This window comes from Artemia sp. Qi Xiang Cuo, chromosome 4 (genome assembly GCF_049724085.1).
Source record: "Artemia sp. Qi Xiang Cuo chromosome 4, ASM4972408v1, whole genome shotgun sequence".
Classification (NCBI taxonomy): Eukaryota; Metazoa; Arthropoda; class Branchiopoda; order Anostraca; family Artemiidae; genus Artemia; species Artemia sp. Qi Xiang Cuo.
Genome location: NC_142797.1, coordinates 687,551 through 706,959, shown reverse-complemented (window position 1 = coordinate 706,959; position 19,409 = coordinate 687,551). Strand labels below are relative to the sequence as shown.

At 35.2% G+C, this 19,409-nt stretch overlaps 1 non-coding gene across 1 annotated transcript; it reads right to left on the bottom strand.

Moving 5' to 3' along the window:
- Window positions 1-5,211: 5,211 nt before the first annotated feature.
- TRNAV-AAC (transfer RNA valine (anticodon AAC)) lies at window positions 5,212-5,284 on the bottom strand. The gene has a single exon. It is a non-coding gene; the product is annotated as a tRNA-Val (tRNA).
- Between the last annotated feature and the right edge of the window lie 14,125 nt (window positions 5,285-19,409).

The following is a 19,409-nucleotide window of genomic DNA, read 5'->3' as shown; positions in this document are numbered from 1 at the left end:
TTCAACGCGCTTTTCCGTCCTTTTCAATGAGAATACCAACTCTGGGCAATTTTCACAAGCATGGATGCAGGTCTTCATGCCCCCTTTAAAAGAATGATGAAAAAAGTGTGGTTGTGAAGTGGTTTGCCCTATTTCTTTCACTCTTATTTCCTCAAAACTTTATGGAGGATTCCTTGTAGGCTGGACTATGGAAGTAATTTAATCTCTTAATGACTTAAGGCAATTTGATAGCCTTTGATCTGCTTTAACTTCCCATTACCTTATTCATCTTGTGAACACTATTGAAAAGTTTTTAGACGACCCCAATACTTGCCTTAATTTAATTTACATTGATCTGCCTCGTAGACGGAGGTAATGAAGAAATCCTTCATGAGCAATTTTCCAGAGGTGCCTCCCCTCCAGTCACTTGACGTCGCAGAACCAGCGCAGTTGTCGTTACTTAATATTGTTGAGAATGGTTTTTTTTAGATTAAGGGATTGTAGGCGTTTACCCCCACGGAAAATACCCCCCTCTCCTGGAAAATACTCCACTGTGGAAAACATCCCTCACCCACGGAAAATAATCTCTGGAAAATACCCCATAATGGAAAATATATCCGCGATGCAAGTAAATTATTCCCAAAAATTCTCTCCCCACAGAATCTTCCCCCAGACGTATGTTTTCCAATAGCAAATACTATGTATGGGGGTACAAATACTGCGGGGAGTTTGACATACCCTATATCCCTAAAGACATAGCTACTGGACTGTTCAACTATGCTGAATAAAATGGTATCTCAATATTGTTTTGGTGTTTGGAAAATTAATGGGCTTGGCAGGAGGGCTGCTTACCCTCTTATTACTTTAAAAAACTAACAAAGAGAGAGAAAACTTAACGAAAAAACGACAAACGAGACTGCGGCCAGTAGAGAGAAAATGTAAAAAAAACAACTAAAAACAACGTGGTTATTTCGCCTGCATCAAAACTAGACGTCATCAGGACAAAAAATTAATTTAATTTCCACAAAAGGAGAAAAAAAAATTTGATGAAAAAAAAACGACAAACGAGACTGCGGCCAGAAGAGAGAAAAGATGAAAAGCTAAAAAAACAGGGATTTTTAGCTTTTATCAAAACGCCTAGTTTTGATACAAGCGAAATATCTGCGTTCTTTTTAGCTTTTCATCTTTTCTCTCTACTGGCCGCAGTCTTGTTTGTCGTTTTTGATTGAGTTCTTTCTCTCTTTGTTAGTTTTTTTTTCTGGCTGGCCAGTTCGGCTTAAAATCTTTCACTTATTACAATGACTCTTAAAGAGGGTACTAAAAATATAATTTGCAATTCAATAAGCTCCTATAAAAGTTTCAATGACGTTGCTATCTATTATAGAGCAGCGCTGCCTATAATATCGCTTATAATACCCTTTTGAAAATCTGCATGCATATCAGTTTTTTCGTTGAATTGGAGCTCCCCATAAACGCCTCCTAAAAATTTTCCTTAATACCATTAGAGTCATTAGTTAAAGTAACCGAAGTAGTAGCATTAATATTTACAGGTATGTAAGCTATTACAGCATTACAGTATGTAGTAGTTTACCTGACCTCTAGTTCAACGTTCCCCAACAGACCTGGATCGTTAATCGAGCCCGATTAGAATTGTTTTTGTGGGACCCTCTCTGTATATTAAATTTTAAATAAAATTTAAATTAAGTGCATATATATAAATATATATACAAGTTTGCATTAATTAAACTTGTCCCTAACGCAAGTTTATCGGATCAACCTATTTTGCGCCCCCCCCCTAAAAAGTGTCCTGGATCCGCCCCTGTTAGTAGTAGTAATATAAGTAGCAGCAGCAGTATCAATAGCAGTAGTAGCACCTACAGGTTGCCTCTTGGTCAGTTAAACGTCCCCCTCATGATGCCCCAGAAGTTTCATCTTGTTACAGTAAGCCGTTCTTAAAATATTTTTGATGCGCCTGTATCAGTAATCTGTGTGCAAAATGTAGGTTTTCATTTAGTTCAAATACCTCTTCAATATTCTGTCAAATTTCCCCCATCATGCGATTAGCCTTAATTGTACTAGTATCATGGTAGTAGTGGTAGTAGTAGGAGCAGCTGTGGCAGTAACAGTGTTGTATTAGTAGTAGTAGTAACAGTAGCAGCAGCAGTATTAAAGCAGTTAGTAGCAGGTGCATGTTGCCTTCTGTTCAGTTGAACATCCCCTCATGATGCCCCAGTTTTATCTTGATAAAATTAGCCGTTCCAAAAATATTGCTGATACACCTGTATCAGAAATCTGTGTACATAATGTAGATTTTTATTTAGTTCAACTTTCCTCTCAGCGTTTCTTCATATTTATTTCAGTATCCTCAGCCTTGGTAGTGCTCACTACAGAAGCAGTAGCTTTAGTAGTAGTAGTGGTAGAGGTAGTAGCAGTAGTGGTAGCAGTAGTAGTAGTAGTGGTAATAGTTGTAGTAGTAGTTAGTACATGCAAATATTGCCTTTTTTGTCAATCAGTCATATCCCTTATCATTTCCTGAAAGTTCCAAATTAATATACTCCGTCATTCTTGAGTTTTACCCTTTTGACAACCCGTATGCGTGTACATAACGTGTATTGATTTAGTTAAAGACTCCCCTCAATATTCTCAGAAAGGCTCACCAGCAGTCGTCTTTTTGGAAAGTAAAGGTCAGGTCTCCTTCCTCAATAGCAGATACTATGCGTAAACAGTGGACGAAATACCTAAGTTACAGCCCTCACCCTCAGGGCTGTGGGGAGTTGGCATCCCCAAAGACATAATTACTGAACCTTTCAACAATGCTGAGCAAAATTTGCCTCTTAGAATTTGAATTGAATGCATCTTAGGAATTGATCCGTGTGTGTGTGTGTGGGGGGTATGTCGCCCTCCAATCATTTTTGACTGTTAAAAACGGCACTAAAACTTCCAATTTCCAATTTCTTCCAATTACAAATCGGTCATTTATAGGACCAACCCTTCCATAAATACCTTATATGCCCTTCACATAACTTACAACCCTTGTCTCTGGGTTCTGGGGGTGTTAACTCTGATTCATTGTTTTTAGACTATTTTGAACAAAAGGACCATCTTACAATTTCGATCAGATGCGTTTGGGGAAAACGGGACGTAAAGGGGGGGGGATCACTGCGCTCATATTACTTTTTACTCTTAAAAGAGAACTACAACTTTCAATTTAAAAACAAATGAGCCTCCTCTAAAGTTTATACGAGCACCCCTTCCATAAGATCCTTATATCCCCCGGGGAATGATTTACAATCCTTACCTCCAGGCTCTGGGAGGTTGTGTCAACCCCAAAAGCCATTTTGTATGGCTTTTGGACAATTTTTGGACAAAATGGCTATCTGAAAAATTTTACCAGATGTATTTGGGGAAAAGAGGACGTCGGGGGGGGGGATGGTTGACCTCAGGGCACTTTTGACTATTTAGAAGGGCACTAGCAGTTCTGATTTCCAATCAAATGAACCACCTCCGAAGTTTGTACGACCACCCCTTCCATAAAAACCTTATATGCCAATAATGGGCAAGCAGTTTAACTTACAGCCCTTATACTGAGGGCTTTGGGGAGGTTGTTATCCCCAAAGACGTAATTAATGGACCTTTCAACTATGCTAAACAAAATGGCTGTCTCAAAATCTTCATTTCGTGTGTTTGGGGAAATTCTGGGGATTAGGGGGTGGAGGAGGGGGTGAGTTGCCCTCCAATCGCTTTTGACTCTCGAATAGGGCACTAGAACTTTCAATCTCAAATCGAAGGATTTCCCATTTGAAGTTTCTACGACAATCTGTTCTATACGAAGTGACATGGTGAAAAAAAAAATTCAGAATGCGTTTTAATATTAACATTTTAAAATAAGGCACTCAAAACTATCTTTCCTAAACAGTTATGGAAAAAGGACGTCTTTGAATGGCTACTTTCAAAAGTGGAATCATTTTACAATCTATTGTTTTTGAACACTCGCTAGCCCACTTTTCAATCATTTAGTTAAGTATACGAATATTTTATTTACACATTGTTATGTTTCTTTATTTTAAACATTTGTTTATTTTATGAAATATTTAAAAAAAAATTGACTTATATTTGTTATTTGCTTTTTTTGTATATATACATTTTTTTTTTCATTAAACATCTCACTGCAACCTCTTAGTAATCTAATAGTTTTGGCAGAACAAAGAATGGGGAATAAATAATGGGGTGTATCTAGAACTAGATGAAGGGTGCCATGTGCTTTTTGATAAAAGGCCACGGAAGATTATAGGGTCATCCAACCGAGAAAATGTAGGTGGGGAACCAGGGTTTGTCTTAGTTTTTTTTATGAAGATACAAACAAAAATGTATTTTTCAAAATCCTATGAGGAACAATTTGTTTCTTTTTTCTTTATTTAAATAAAAATACCAAAAAAGAGTATTTCTCAAAATCTCAGGGACAAAACTCGCCAGTCTATTTTTCGCTCGTTTATTATAAACGTTTATTTATTTTAATAAATGTTTTTTTATTATTTGTTTTGTCTTTTATTTTAGTTGTCTGTCGTTTGTTTATTTTTATTATATACTTGTTTTTATTTGCTTCTTTTATTTCAAAAAAAAAAAAAAATCACCAGATTTTTGTTAAACTTCATAAGCATCCGAGGCAAATTGAATAAGTAGGTCTGTAAGTACAACGTACGGGCTTCGACCGAAGAGTCTACAGTTAAAAGGTTCGGCACCATCAACAACACCATCAAAAAATATTCGCTTCGTCTATTTTTAGTCGTTTTCCAAGCCGTTTTATGTTTATTTTACAAGCCTAGTTTTTGTGTAGCCTACGTAAATTCTAATAAATTCAATGACTTGGGATCTATGATAGAACAAAATTGCAAAAAAAAAGAAAAAAAAGAAAAAAATGAAACTAGAAGCAAGAAAATCGTCTATAGCAGGCATGATTTACCTGACAAAGAAGCTTAAAATCAAAAGAATGGAAAGTGTTTAACTTGCAAAAAAAAAAAATTGCCTGACACACAGCGTACAATTAAAAAAAAGTATTTATGCTACAAATGAGTTATACAAAACAGAAATTCGAAATTAAAAGGAAAGAATGTGTTTATAACATAAAAAAATTTTCTAGAAAAAAGGAAGATTGAATAAAATACAATTTAAAAAACGAATGAAACAAGCACGAGCGCACATCGAAATCTCTTGCACTTGCGTAAAACAAAAAAATGTTTCCGCCCGGTTTCGAACCGGGGACCTTCTGCGTGTTAGGCAGACGTGATAACCACTACACTACGGAAACCTTAGCAAAATTCCATATAACACAACAATTTATAAACAATTATTATTATACTACTACTACTACTACTACTAACAACTCATCGCAGCACCAAGCCGCCTGAGGCCAACCCAGCTACGCACGCTACTCCTCCACCCCAATCTATTCAAAGGATCCCTTTTTACACCCGCCCACGAAGTTCCCATTTCCTTTAAATCTTTCTTTATGACGTCCTCCCACCCCAGACGGGGACGACCTGCTTTCCGTTTAGCCCAAGATGGTTGACCGAAAAGAAAAATCTTCGGCAATCTGTCATCCTTCATCCGCACAACATGTCCTAACCAACTCAACCTTTCTTTCATTATAGACCTAGAGAGCGGTAGTGAACCCCATTTTTCGTATAGCCTATTGTTTGAAATACCGTCAGTCAGCCGCGGGTACCCAGAACAATCTTTAAGCAATTTCTATTATAAACGTTATAATAATAATTATTATAACATTTTGTAAACCAAGTATTATCATGTAGACAATGGACGAATTACCCAACTCACAGCCTGGTAAACTTTTAAGTGAATTTTTCGTTGTTCATATTATTGACTTACGAAGAAAGTAAACATACCACTCGATGCCTTTTTTTATGCTCTTTCCAATTATAATAATCACTTTTACGGCAAATTAATTTTACCCCCACCCCTATATATACCAACCATTTCAAAGACATAATTACTGGACCTTTCAACAATACTGAACAAAATGGTTCTCTTAAAATATTGATTGGATGTGTTTTGAGAAATAATTACTGGATACTGGTTGCACTCCAATCACTGTTTACTCTTAAAGAGTGCACTAGAACTTCCGATTCCCGACCGAATAAGCCCCATCCAAAGTTATACAGCCACTTATTCCATAAAAACCTTCAATGCCCCAGGGCGTAACTTAAAACACTTGCCCCCAGGCTCTGGGGAAGGGTTGTCAATCCCGAAAGCCTTGTTATATGATCTTTGAACTATTTTTGCACAAAATTTCCATCTCGAAATTTCTATCGGATGCATTTGGGAAAAAGAGGACGTGGGGGGGACTAGTTGCCCTCCAAACAATTTTGAATCTTAAAAAGGCACTAGAACTTCTGATTTCCAATCAAATGAGTTCCCTCCTATTTACTGGATCTTTCATTCAACTATGCTAAACAATGTGGCTATCTCAAAATTTTGATTGGATGTGTTTCGGGAAATGATAGGGGTGGTGGAGGGCATAGTTGCCCTCTAATCACTTTTGACTCTTAAAAAGGGACTAGAACTTTCACTAAAACATTCAATTTCAAATCGAATGAGCCCTTTCAAAGTTTGTACGACAACTCCTTCTATATGATTAATTGTGGAACACTCACCAGTTCAAGATTATACTTTACTGTTATTAAATTTTAAATTTTGGAATAAGTACAAAAGATAATACTTGTAATATTTTTCGTTTTCAGTAAAGCACCAATGACGCAGAAGAGTTTACACTTTTACAGTTAGGAAAGGGGGCAGCAGTCAGGTTTTCATTTACAGTGATTTTTGTTCGTTTTAAGCTTGATTTGCATATTTAATTTCAGTTTTACTCATTTTAAGATTTATTTATTCATTTATATTAGTACCTGTTGTATTAATGTTTGTTATGATTGTTTATTTAATTTTTGTTCCTTTTTGGATTTTGTTTATCCTTTAATAGAAATTTCTGGTCCTTCTGAGTTTGAATTGTTCTGGGAAATTACTCATACTGATCTTAAGTTCAATATGGCCTTTAATTTTCTTGAAAAACTTCTTTTTCAGAGTTTTTTTTTTAATGAATTTCTGTTCGTTTTGGATTTCATTTCTCGCAAGTCACAATGCTGCAACAGTGCATCCACGCTTAACTTACAGGGAAGAGGTTCAGACAAGATTAAAAATACTAAGGGTCTTATCAAGATGGCACTCGGATTGTCATCGACCAGGTTTTTTGATTTCATGAGCATGGGCGATACCGGGAAATTCTTGCCATCTTAAACAATTTTCTGGAAGCAGATGGGACCTATGGTCTACTTCAAGGAGCATGTGTTTTCTTACTACGTATCTGCTTGTTACATAAGACAGTATCAAAGCTGGTTGCGATAAGATTCCAATGACTAAAACTATTATCTACAATAAAAGTGGAAGATTTTTCTCTCGGAAGATTAGCTAATTTTCAGAGACACGAGCTGTTTATAGTCACACTATGCATCCAGAAATTCCAGACTTTTTCACTTCTGACCTCGTATTGAGGTGGAATTTCTTAAGCAGTTTATAATTCCTGAAAATACCCTTTATCAAAGCTTATGTGTCTAATCCCGATCACATAGATTTAAATGAAAATGATGACGTATACATAACTCTTTAATCAAAATATAAGAATCTCATTCGCCGGCAAGAGGCACAGTTTCAGGAGTATGAAATAAGACGGCCGAGAAAAGACAGACTGAACACCAGCGTTGCCAATGCTGTGTAACTCTACCGTTTTTGGTAAAATTTAGAGATCCTGGTACAAAACGGTAGTTTTGGAAATTCGTTGGTACAATACAAATTTTCCGGTACATTCTGATTTTACATGCTCCTTTCTGACTCGGATATCTTTTCATATTTTAGTTTACCAAACATTCCCTTTTTGTAGCAGCAAATTTTTAACCTGCTGTTCAGATGCTACAAATTAATCTATTATGGTACAATTTTAGTCAGAAAACTGGCACAGTTATTTCAAAGCATTGGCAACGCTGTTGAACCACAATGCTGGATAAGCAAGAGAGTAAAAAGAAATATTCCATTGAAAAAATATTAAAGTTTCTGGGTAGATTGAAAATATACCTTTGACGGTTGAATTTTATGTTTTTGTTCCTAGGATTTAGTAGCTCTTTCCCCCGAATCTAAAATCTGGTTGTGACACTGCTAGAGCGGACAGAATAATTTTTTGGACAGTTTGCAGGTAAGCGTGCTCAATTGTGTGTCTGTCTTCTCATCTGAAGAAAATATCAGATATTCCTGCTTATGACACGATATCTAAAAATTGTGCCAAGCTTGTATAGTTAGGCTTAACACATGTCTTTATACAGTTTCTGAAATTTGGGTATGATTGTTTCTAGACAGACCAAAAACATACCTTTGATAACTCCATTTTTATGTTATTTTTTCTAGACTCATGTAACTCTTTTCCACCCAAGTCTGAAGCCTAGTTATGCTAGGGACATTAATAGCTGAAAAAAGAAAGGGTGTAAAAATACAGTCAACTAAAAACTTACAGGAAGAAGAAATGGATAAAAAGAAGAAAAAAAGTTGAAAGGGAGGGAAGCAAAATATGAATTGAAGCAAAAATAAGATATTTCTAGTTTTTCTAACGACGATCGTCCCCGATAAAATCTTAATAGCACACCTATCAGGCAATAAAATCACATATGGTGGCAATACTCCCACTGAGATACAAACAATTGAGCTGTCATTCAATCCCCCTCGTGTTTTTTTTGCGGGGGAATAACAAATGATACAAATGACGACTAAGGGGATGCAAACAAACAATGATAAAATCAAAATCATCTAAATATAATTCTGAATCATTTGCAAGCACTGAATACTGTCAGACATAACCAATATTCGTATTTCTCATAAGTAGCGAATGAGCTTTTATATAGAGGCAATACCTCTGATAAGCAATGAATGACATGGTGATGCAGAGGTAATGCTTCTGATAGGTAGTGAATCTTAATCGTAATGTGGAGGCAAGTATAGATACTACCCGTGTTTTTTTTACTTCTTTTCGGGAAAGTTGTGGTGCTACTAAAAGGAATTTTCACCCATACGCCTTTTAAAATACCTTTTGAAAACCTTTTTTGTTTCTATCAATTGCTTGTCTCTTTCTTCAGGCTTTTTCTTCTTTTCAGCATTTTGCTTATTTTGTAAAATTAATGATCTTGGCACCATTATAAAAAGACAACAAACCTCTTTTTTTAGGATAAATATTTGGATACTTCAAAATCTAGATAATCTTGCGTTTGGACACCTTTTTTCTTTCGTAATTTTAGAATTAAAATGCTGCCCTACCATAAACGTGAAGTAGCCAGGACAGTGACAATGATATCTTAATTCTGGAATTGTTTAAGTGGATACTAAAACATTAATATACATTTTGCAAAATTAGAAAAAAAGAGAATTCAAATTTTATAGAAAAATACCTCTAAATGCAGGTTTTGGTATAAGCACCTACCGAATAAAAGAAACAATCGTCGGGAGAGAAGATCGGTAAAAAATAAACTAAGAGAAAAATCGCACGAAACAACCTAAGAAATGCTTTTTTTTCAAAAAGTGTCCTCAATCGGTTTGATTTACTGTACGAAAACTCATATGTTGTTTTGTATTTTCAGTAAAGCGCTAGTTTTCTATAATCATACAAACATAGCGAAATATTACCAGTTGATTTATTTGTACTATTTTTATCGATATATGTTAGATAGACAGTGAAGCAATAATTTTTGCTCGTTTTAAGTTTCAATTTCGATCTTTACTTCCCTCAGAAAAACTTTTTTTTAAAATTAATCTTTGCCCATTTTCAACTTACATTTAATGTAGAAGCAACGCTGCCATGATTTTTTTTTATTTCTTGCTGGGGTTACTCCTTATTTCAAGTTTTTTTTTTGACGGCTTTCAAATAATGCAAGGAAATCCCTTTATCCCTTATAAACTTTTTCTTGGAAAGTTTTTCCCAGAAACTATGGAAAATTCTTCCCTCGGAAAATTCCTTCCTGTTAAAATAAAACCATAAAAATATTTCCCAATAACAAATACTAGGCTATATGTGAACAACGGGCAAATTGAATAACTTACAATCTTTTCTTTGGAGACTATGGGAACCAAAAGAAACAATGAATTGACAAATTCAATAATTTAATTAATTTTTCCGAAATACTAAAAGAGAATGACGTAAATATCAATCGTTTAACGTAAATTTTGACGTAAATTTTCGAAAAAAAATTTGTAACTTTTCGGTGCAGTAGGAAAAACATCTTAGGTCAAGAATTACCGCAGTCAGCTTTAATAAATACAGGTTATGCATATAGTCATATAGAAGGCAAAAAACCATGATTGAAAAAAAAAAACGCCTGATAAATAATTGAACCCTTGACATCCTCATCCAAAGTCCACCGCTAACCGACTGAAATACGAGTTCTGGATATCCAATTTAATCTATTAACATTTGTAGAACCATGATTGCAAAACATACAGCCCTTTTCTCACGGACTATGGAGGGTCATGTCATCACCAAAAGCATAGTTATTGGATCTTTTAACTATGCTGAAAAAAAAACGGTTAGGGGGGCTAGCTACTCTCCAATATTTTTGGTCACTTAAAAAGGGTTCTAGAAATTTTAATTTCCGCCCAAATTAAACATCTCTCTATCATATTCTGATAACCCGCAAGCCCTGGTAGAAAAAATGTGATCTTCCTTGTTGTTCAAGATGAGTGACTCTATATACCGTTTTAAAGATTTTTGACCATGCTGATTCCAATGGTGCAATTTTTATTTCGATTTGATACCAATCTCACTGGGTTTCAGGCTCTTTTTCAAAACCACCCTGAATTTGTTTTCGTTTTTCAACTTTTAGTTTTAACATTAAACGAAATAATTGTTACCATTCCTTATTCAGTGTCAGACGGCAATTTTTTTTCATTAGGCAGTCTTTTCCAAAACGCGTCTTTTAACTTTTGGTTACTATGGGCTGTGGTTCGCTCTTTAGTAGGTTGCACCTACCGCTGCAACCATGAAAAAGTGATTTTCCTTGTTTTTCAAGGTGGGGGACTGTAATTTTCCTGTGTAAGGTTTTCAATAATACTGATTCCAATGGTAGACTTTTAATTTCGATTTGACGCCATTCTTGAGGGGTTGAAGGCTCTTTTCGAAATCACCATACTTATTTTTCACAATAAACTTTTGCTTTTAAGACTAACCGAAATAATAGTCAATAATAATAATAATAATAATAATAATAATAATAATAATAATAATAATAATAATAATAATAATAATAATAATTTATTTATAACATACTGCACAAACAATGTGAAAAATAGTGGAGTAAAGAGAAAAAGGAAAGAAAAAATAAGCACGCACAAGCACTTAAAGTAAGATAAACAAATAAAAAGAAAATTCAGTGAAACAAACGAATGAGACCATGGTGAGGGGAAAGTTTTTCATAGGCATTTGCAGACAGTTTTATATGTAAATCACGAAGTTTTTCCCTTATATCAGGTGTTTTTCACTTATATATAATGTTTTTTCACTTATATCAACTTCTAAACTCTTAAAAACGTAACTTTTTCGTAACTTTTGATAGGAAAGTCTCTTTTCAAGGCAGGGTGCCTAAATTTTGCTATCAAGAGCGGTACTTAAAGCGGGGAGGGGAATTTTGTTGCCTATATAATTTGAAGAATATATTTTTACGTAATCCTTTTAAAAACCTTCCCTCGAACTTTTACAAGGTTCCTAAAAAGTATACAATAATAACAATTCATACTTCTTTACCTTTAGGAAATCCCTATTTATTCAACTCTTAGTGCTGCTTCCGGTGTACCTACAAAACAGAAAGACACTACCCCCTCGATGTGTGTATATAACCCCAGGCTACTATTTTGTTTATTTTGTTGTTGTGGCTTTTAATTGCCGTTATTAGTGTTTTAAACCAAAATTTGATGAGTAATACATACAAGATAAAAGGCAAATCAATAAACACACGACAATTTAGAGTTTTTCAGAAAAGAAGATAACCGACTAGATTTTTTTTTATTGTTAAATTTCAATAAAAAACGATCTTAACAAATCCAGCTTCTTAAAAAAAAACAAAAAATCTTTTTAATCGCTCCCTTCCCGTCTTATAATTTAGATTTGCTCGGTCTCAGTCTCACCCCCTCCAGCTTCAAATTTGCATCGCGCCAACATGAAGATTTGAGCAATTCCGAGTGAAAGAGTTTTTGTTTTGTTTTTATTTTATCGAACGAAACATATTCCAATCGTTGTCTTCAGTTCCTATACGAAACAACAGTTATTTCAGAGGCAACGCTGTAGCGTTGCCTATGGTAAAGGCCATACGGCTCCAATGTTTTATTATTTATTTATTATAATTTTTTCCCCAGAAGCACTTCATATGCAAGGGGTCGTCGTAGAAACTTCAAAGGTGGCTCATTCGATTGAAAATCGAGAGTTCTAGTGCCTTTTAATAGTCGGAATTGATTGGAGGGCAACTAGCCCTCCCCTACGCCCATCATTCCCCCAAACACATCCAATCAAAATTTTGAGATAGCCATTTTGTTCAGCGTAGTTGATTTTCAAATAGAAAATATATTTTTTAGGAGGATACTCCCCCACAACCCTCAGGGCAAGGGTTTTAAGTTATGCCCTGGGGGCATATAAGGTTTTTATAGAAAGTATTGTCGTAGAAACTTCAAAACAGGCTCATTCAATTGGAGATTCAAAGGGCTTGTGCCCTTTTTAATAGTCGAAAGTGATAGGAGGGCAACTAGCCCCCCCACGCCCATCATTCCCCAAACACATCCAATCAAAAATTCGAGATAGCAATTTTGTTCAGCGTAATGGATTTACAAATAGGAAATATGTTTTCTAGGAGGATACTCACCCACAACCCTCAAGGCAAGGGTTTTAGGTTATGCGCTGGGGGCATATAAGGTTTTTATAGAAGGCAATGTCGTAGAAACTTCAAAAAAGGTTCATTCGATTGGAAATTAAAAGGGCTAGTGCCATTTTTAATAGTCGAAAGTGATTGGAGGGCAACTAGTCCCCCACGCCTTTCATTCCCCCAAACACATCCAATCAACATTTTGAGATAGCCATTTTGTTCAGCGTTGTTGAGTTCCAGATAGAAAATACGTTTTTGAGGAGGACACTCCCCCACATCTCTCAAGGCAAAGGTTTTAAGTTATACCCTGGGGGCATATAAGGTTTTTATATGAAGACGGTGTCGTAGAAACTTCAAAAAAGGCTCATTCGATTGGAAATTCAAAGGGCTACGGCCCTTTTTAATAGTCGAAAGTGATTTGAAGGCAATTAACCGTTCTCTCACGCCCACCTTTTCCCCAAATACATCCAATCAAAATTTTGAGACAGCCATTTTATTAAACGTAGTTTTAAGTTCTGGAAATTAGGTCTTTGAGGATGACAACTCCCCCAGAGCCCTCAGGGCAACGGTTGTAAACTATGCCCTGGGGGCATGTAAGGTTTTGTATAGACAACGTGAAAATTCGATTGAAAATTTAAATTGCTAGTTCCCTTTTTAATAGTCAAAAGTGATCCTAAGGCAACTGACACCCCTTCTACTCCCACCATTTCCCCAAACACATCCAATCAAAATTTTGGTATAGCCATTTTGTTCAACGTAGTTGAAAGTTCTGAAAATTACATTTTTAAGTAGGACACTCTCCCCCACAGTCTTCAGGTGCACGGATTATAAGTTATTTCCAGGGGGCATATACGGTTCTTATGGAAGGAATGCTCATATAAACTTCAGAGAGGGCTCATTTGATTGAAAATTGAAATTTCTAGTTCACTTTTTAGCTTCAAAAGATATTTGAGGGTAACCAGCTTCCCCCTTCTCCAAACCCTTTTTTCCCAAATGCAACCAATAAAAAGTTTAAGATATCTATTTTGTTAAAAATAGTTCAAAGATCATGTAACAAAAATTCCGGTGTTGACACAATTCACCAGGGCCCGGGAGCAGGCGTTGTAAGTTATGCCCTAGAGGCATATATGGGTCTTATGGAAGGGATGCTCGTATTAACTTCAAAGAGGGATCATTTGATTGGAAATTGAAAGTTATAGTTCACTTTTTAAGAGTCAAAAGAGATTGAAGGGCACCTAGCCCCCCCCCCCCTTCACGCCTTTTTTTCTCAAACCATGAACTTTGAGATAGTTTTTTTTAAAATAATTCAAAGACCATATAACGAAAACTCAGGGGCCAACACAGCCCCCCAGGGCCTGTAGGCAGGTGTTGTAAGTTATGCCCTGGGGCATATATTGTTCGTATGAAAGGGATGCTCGCATAAACTTCAGAGAGGGCTCACTTTTTAATAGTTAAAAGAGATCCGAGAGTAACTATCCCCCAACCCATCTGATGAAAATTTTGAGATAGACATCTTGTTAAAAATAGTTCAAAGGTCGGATAAGACAAAATCCGGTGTCAATAGAACCCCCAGGGCACAGGCGAAGACGTTCTAAGTCATGCCCTAAGGACATGTATGGTTCTTATGAAAGGGATGCTCGTATAAACTTCATAGTGGGCTCATTTGATTGGAAATTGAAAGTTCTAGTTCACTTTTTAAGAGTCAAGAGAGTTAAACTAGCCCCCCCCCCCATTCTCTTTTTCGCCCAAACCCGTCCCCTAAAAATTTTGAGATAGCCAGTGTTTTGGAAATTGTTCATAAATTAGATAACAAAAACACCCCCCAGAGCCCTGTGGATAGGCGTTGTAAGTGTTGTTATGGGGGCGTATATGCTTCTTATGAAAGGGATATTCGTATAAACTTCAGAGGGGGCTCATTTGATTGGAAATTGAAAGTTCTAGTTCAATTTTTAATAGTCAAAAGATATCCAAGGGCAACTAGCCCCCCCACACACCTTTTTTCCACAAGCCCATCTGATAAAGTTTTTATAATAGCCATTTCATTAAAAATTCCTGTGTCGACAGAACCCGCCAGGGCACGGAGGCAGGCGTTATGAGTAATGTTCTAGGGGTATATATGGTTCTTATGGAAGGGATACTCGTATAAACTTCAGAGAGGGCTCATTTGATTTGAATTTGAAAGCTCTTGTTCACTTTTTAAGAGTCAAAAGAGATTGGAGGGAAACTAGCCCCCCCTCTTCCATGCCCTAAATGCATCAGATAAAAATTTTGAGATATACATTTTGTTGAAAATAGTTCAAAGTCCTGTTAACAAAAACTCCGGTGTCGACACACCTCCCCATGTCCCGGGGGCAGGCGTTGTCAGGTGTGTCCCGGAGGTATATATGGCTTCTCTCGAAGGAAAGCTCGTATAAAATTTCCAGAGCACTAATTTAGTTGAATTTTGATAGTTTTAATTCACTGTTTAAGAGTCAAAACGGGTTGGAGGGTACCAGCCTTCACTCACACCCCATTTATTTTTTTCCAGAGGCATTTCATATAGCAGGGGTATTCGTATAAAATTCAAAGGGGGCTCATTCGATTGAAAATTGAGAGTACTAGTGCCCTTTTTAAGAGTCAAAAGTGATCAGAAGACAACTGGCCCCCATGCCCTTTTTCCCCAAATACATCTGATAAAATTTGAGGTAGCCATTTTTTTAAAAATAGTTGAAAGATCATATAACAAAAACACCTTTACGTATGGTCATTTCGTTAAAAATAGTTCAAATATCAGATAAGAAAAACTCCTGTGTCAACCCCCCCCCCAGGGCCGGGAAGACGTTGTAAGTATTGCTCTGGGGGCATATATGGTTTTTATGGAAGATATGCTCGTATAAACTCCAGAGAAGTTTCATTTGAATGGAAATTTAAAACTGTAGTTAATTTTCTCAGAACGAAAAAAGATCAAAGGGCAATTAGTCCCTCCCGCCCACCCCGCCGGGGTGTGTATAGGATTGACAAAACCCAACTATAAACATTTCCTTTGAACATTCAGTTAAAAATAGTTAAAAACACAGATCTTACGCCTACAGGGTCTACACCCCCCCCCCGGGCCCTGGGATAGGTGGTGTAAGTTATGCTCTGGATATATAGATGGTTCTTACAGAAGTGATACTCGTATACACTTCAGAGAGGGCTCATTTGATTGAAAATAGAAAGTTTTGGTTTACTTATAAAGAGTCAAAAGAGACCGAAGCTTAATCTAGTCACTTCATGGCTTTTTTCCCCAAAACCATCCGATGAAAATTTTGAGATAGCAATTTCGTTAAAAATAGTTCAAACATAAGATAACAAAAACTCCGAGGTTGACACAAACCCATTTTTTCACTTTGATATTCTTACTTTGATATCAGTTTTGATACTTTGATGAATATTTGATTTTTTTTTTAAGTTTAATTTTGAAATGAGAAATTTTTAAAAACTTGAAATTTTATGTAATCAAAAACGAACAAAAATTAAATAAAAAAACTTTCCGAAAAATAAGTTTTTTAAAGAAAAGTAAAGGCCATTTTAAACTTAAGCTCAGCAGATAAAAATACTTTTTAAAATTGAAACTCAAAACGACCAGAAATTACTTTTAAAGAATAAATGAAACACAAAACGAAGAGAAATTAAATAAGCAATCATAGCAAAAACATACAACAAGTAATAATATAAATGAATAAATAGATCTTAAAGCGAGTAATGCTTTCTCTCAATGTAAAAGTCTAAAACCTACTGCGTCATTGGCGCTTTACTCAAAACTATATGCGCCTTGAACAGTCTTGGAAAGTACGCGTATAAACAACATCAAATTGAATATTTGATGAATAATGATATTAAATATTGAAAGATCAATCAGTTCAAGAATTTGTTTCACTGTAATTTTATTTTTTTTTTCAATACTGTAATAACTGGAAAATAAAATATTTGTAATATAATCCGTTTTCAGTTAAGCACCAATGACGCAGTAGGCTTTTGGTTTTAATTTACAGTTAGGAAAGGAAGCAGTATTCAAACACTTGTCCGTAGGAAAACTCTATTCGTCTTTAACAACTTTAAAAAGAGCTAATAAATTAAACTGAATATTTGATGTATAATGATATTAATTGCTGAAAGCTCATCAGTTCAAAATGTTACTATAATTTTAATGTTTATTTTCAATATTAAGTACAAAAGAAATATTTGTCATAAAATTAGTAGTTTTCAGTAAAGCGCCAATGACGCAGTAGGTTTTAGACTTTTACAGTGAGAGAAGGAGGTCATACCCAAACTCTTGTTTGTGGTGATTTTTGTTCGTTTCAAACTTGATTCGCATATTCAATTTAAGTTTCAGTTGTTTTAAGATTTATTTATTAATTTACATTAATATCTACTGTATGTTTATTTGCAGTGATTGTTCATTTAATTTCTGTTCGTTTTAATTGTCATTTATATTTCAATAGGAAAATATTTTTTTTCTCATTTTAAGCTTTATATTCATATCCAATCTAAGCATTACTCACTTTAAGATCTATTGATTCAATTATATTATTGCTTTTTGTATGTTTTTGCTATGATTGTTTATTTAATCTTTCTTCGTTTTGGGTTTCATGTATTTTTTAATGGTAATTTCTAGTCGTTTTTAGTTTTAATTTTAAAAGGTATCTGTATCTGCTGAGCTTAAGTTTAATATGGCCTTTACTTTTCTTTGAAAAACTTATTTTTGAGAAAGTTTTTTTAATTAATTAAATATTATGCCCTTTTCTGTTTGTAATCTGAATCGTAACTCCCAACAAAAAGTAAGCAAGAAATAAAAAAATCACACAATTCAACCACAAGAATATTAGCCTAAAGCTGTTTTGATGGGCCTCACAAATCCAGGCACGTACAAAGAATTTTTAGGGGAGGGGGTAAAGCAATAAAAAAAAATTAAACTCATTTTCAAAATGATCTAAATAGTGGAGAATTATTTTTTTCTCTCAAGTATATATGAATATAAGTGACCACGAGGGGCACGAAAAGCATTGGGTTTTACACAACATAAAAACCAAATTTATCTAGGTTTTAAATACTAAAACAAAAAAAGTCGATGAGTTGAGGAAAACAAGTAAAAAAGATCAAATTATGCAAAAATGAATCGATTTTTTGCCCCTAATTTTCACTTATATTTATAGATTCTGGAAAAAAATATTTTCAGATTTCAATTTTCTAATTAAAAAAAAATATAATGTCTCATCCAAGATTACAACCTAAGTTAACACAGCATCACGAAGTGCTCTTACCGTTGTGCTATACATAACATTCGGAAGTGGTTGAAAAATAGTTCACAAATTAAAAATAATTGTGTGACAAAGAAATAAATGGAAGATGGAACAAAAAGATCAATGAGTTAATAAAAACGAACTGGAAATTATTTAATTAGGGGGATAATAAAAACCTATAATTTATTACAGAAATTCCGAGAAATTCGAAGAAACTTAATTTTTCAGGGGGTTGGGGCCCCAGCCCAATATTTATATATTTATGATATATGATATATTTTCAACATAATATAATTTCAGTATGACTGTTGACTGAATAAGGTTCAAACTCAACTGATGAAATTGAAAGTTGGCGAGGTGACTAACTGACTATTGTCACTTGTCACTAAGCAAATGATAATCTTATGCTCATGAGAGAGAATTTTATTTTATCCGCGTTTTCAGGCTTAGCAGGTTCGAACACGGGTTGTTCTCGTCTAGTTTCAAGTTTCTAGTTTTTCGTCTAGTTTCAGCGGGTTCGAAGTTTCAACCCCGTGTTTTCCTCGAGAACCCGATTTGTGAAAAAGCTTGAGGCACTAGACGTGAACAACCCGTGCTCAAAACCGTTGAGCCGTGAACAACCCGTCTTCAAACCCACTGAGCGTGAAAACGCGGCTCTTAACTTACTATGCGAGCAAGCGAAGTGGGTATTTTCTCATCCTCCTAACTGAGTGACAAGATTAAATAACCACGATGTGAAAGAATGTCAGCTCATGTCAGTGTAATTAAAATAGGAACAGCGGATTTTTTCACGGGGGAAAAATAGACTACTCAGAAAACGTGTAACTTACTCATCATTCAAAAGTGCAACATAATTGTAACATAAATTCAAAAACGTAACAAAAATGTAACGTTTTTAGGACCGTAACGTAAAACGTACCGTTTTATCTAAAACGTACCAAAACTGGTACGAACTTAACCTCAGTGGCAGCCCTGCTAACAGCTGACTGACGAAAACAAAACATATTATTACACAGAGAATACCAAGCCAACGTAGGCTATCAACTGAACGTTAAGGAGTTCTACCATTTCGACTAAACGTCACAAGCACTAAACGTCTTAATATCTAAAAGGAAAATCCATGAGATCCACTAACCGTCATAATATCTAAAAAAAAATTATAAGTTTTTATAAACGAACTGCAATATGAAAAGTACTAAAATATGGCATTTACGTCGGTTAT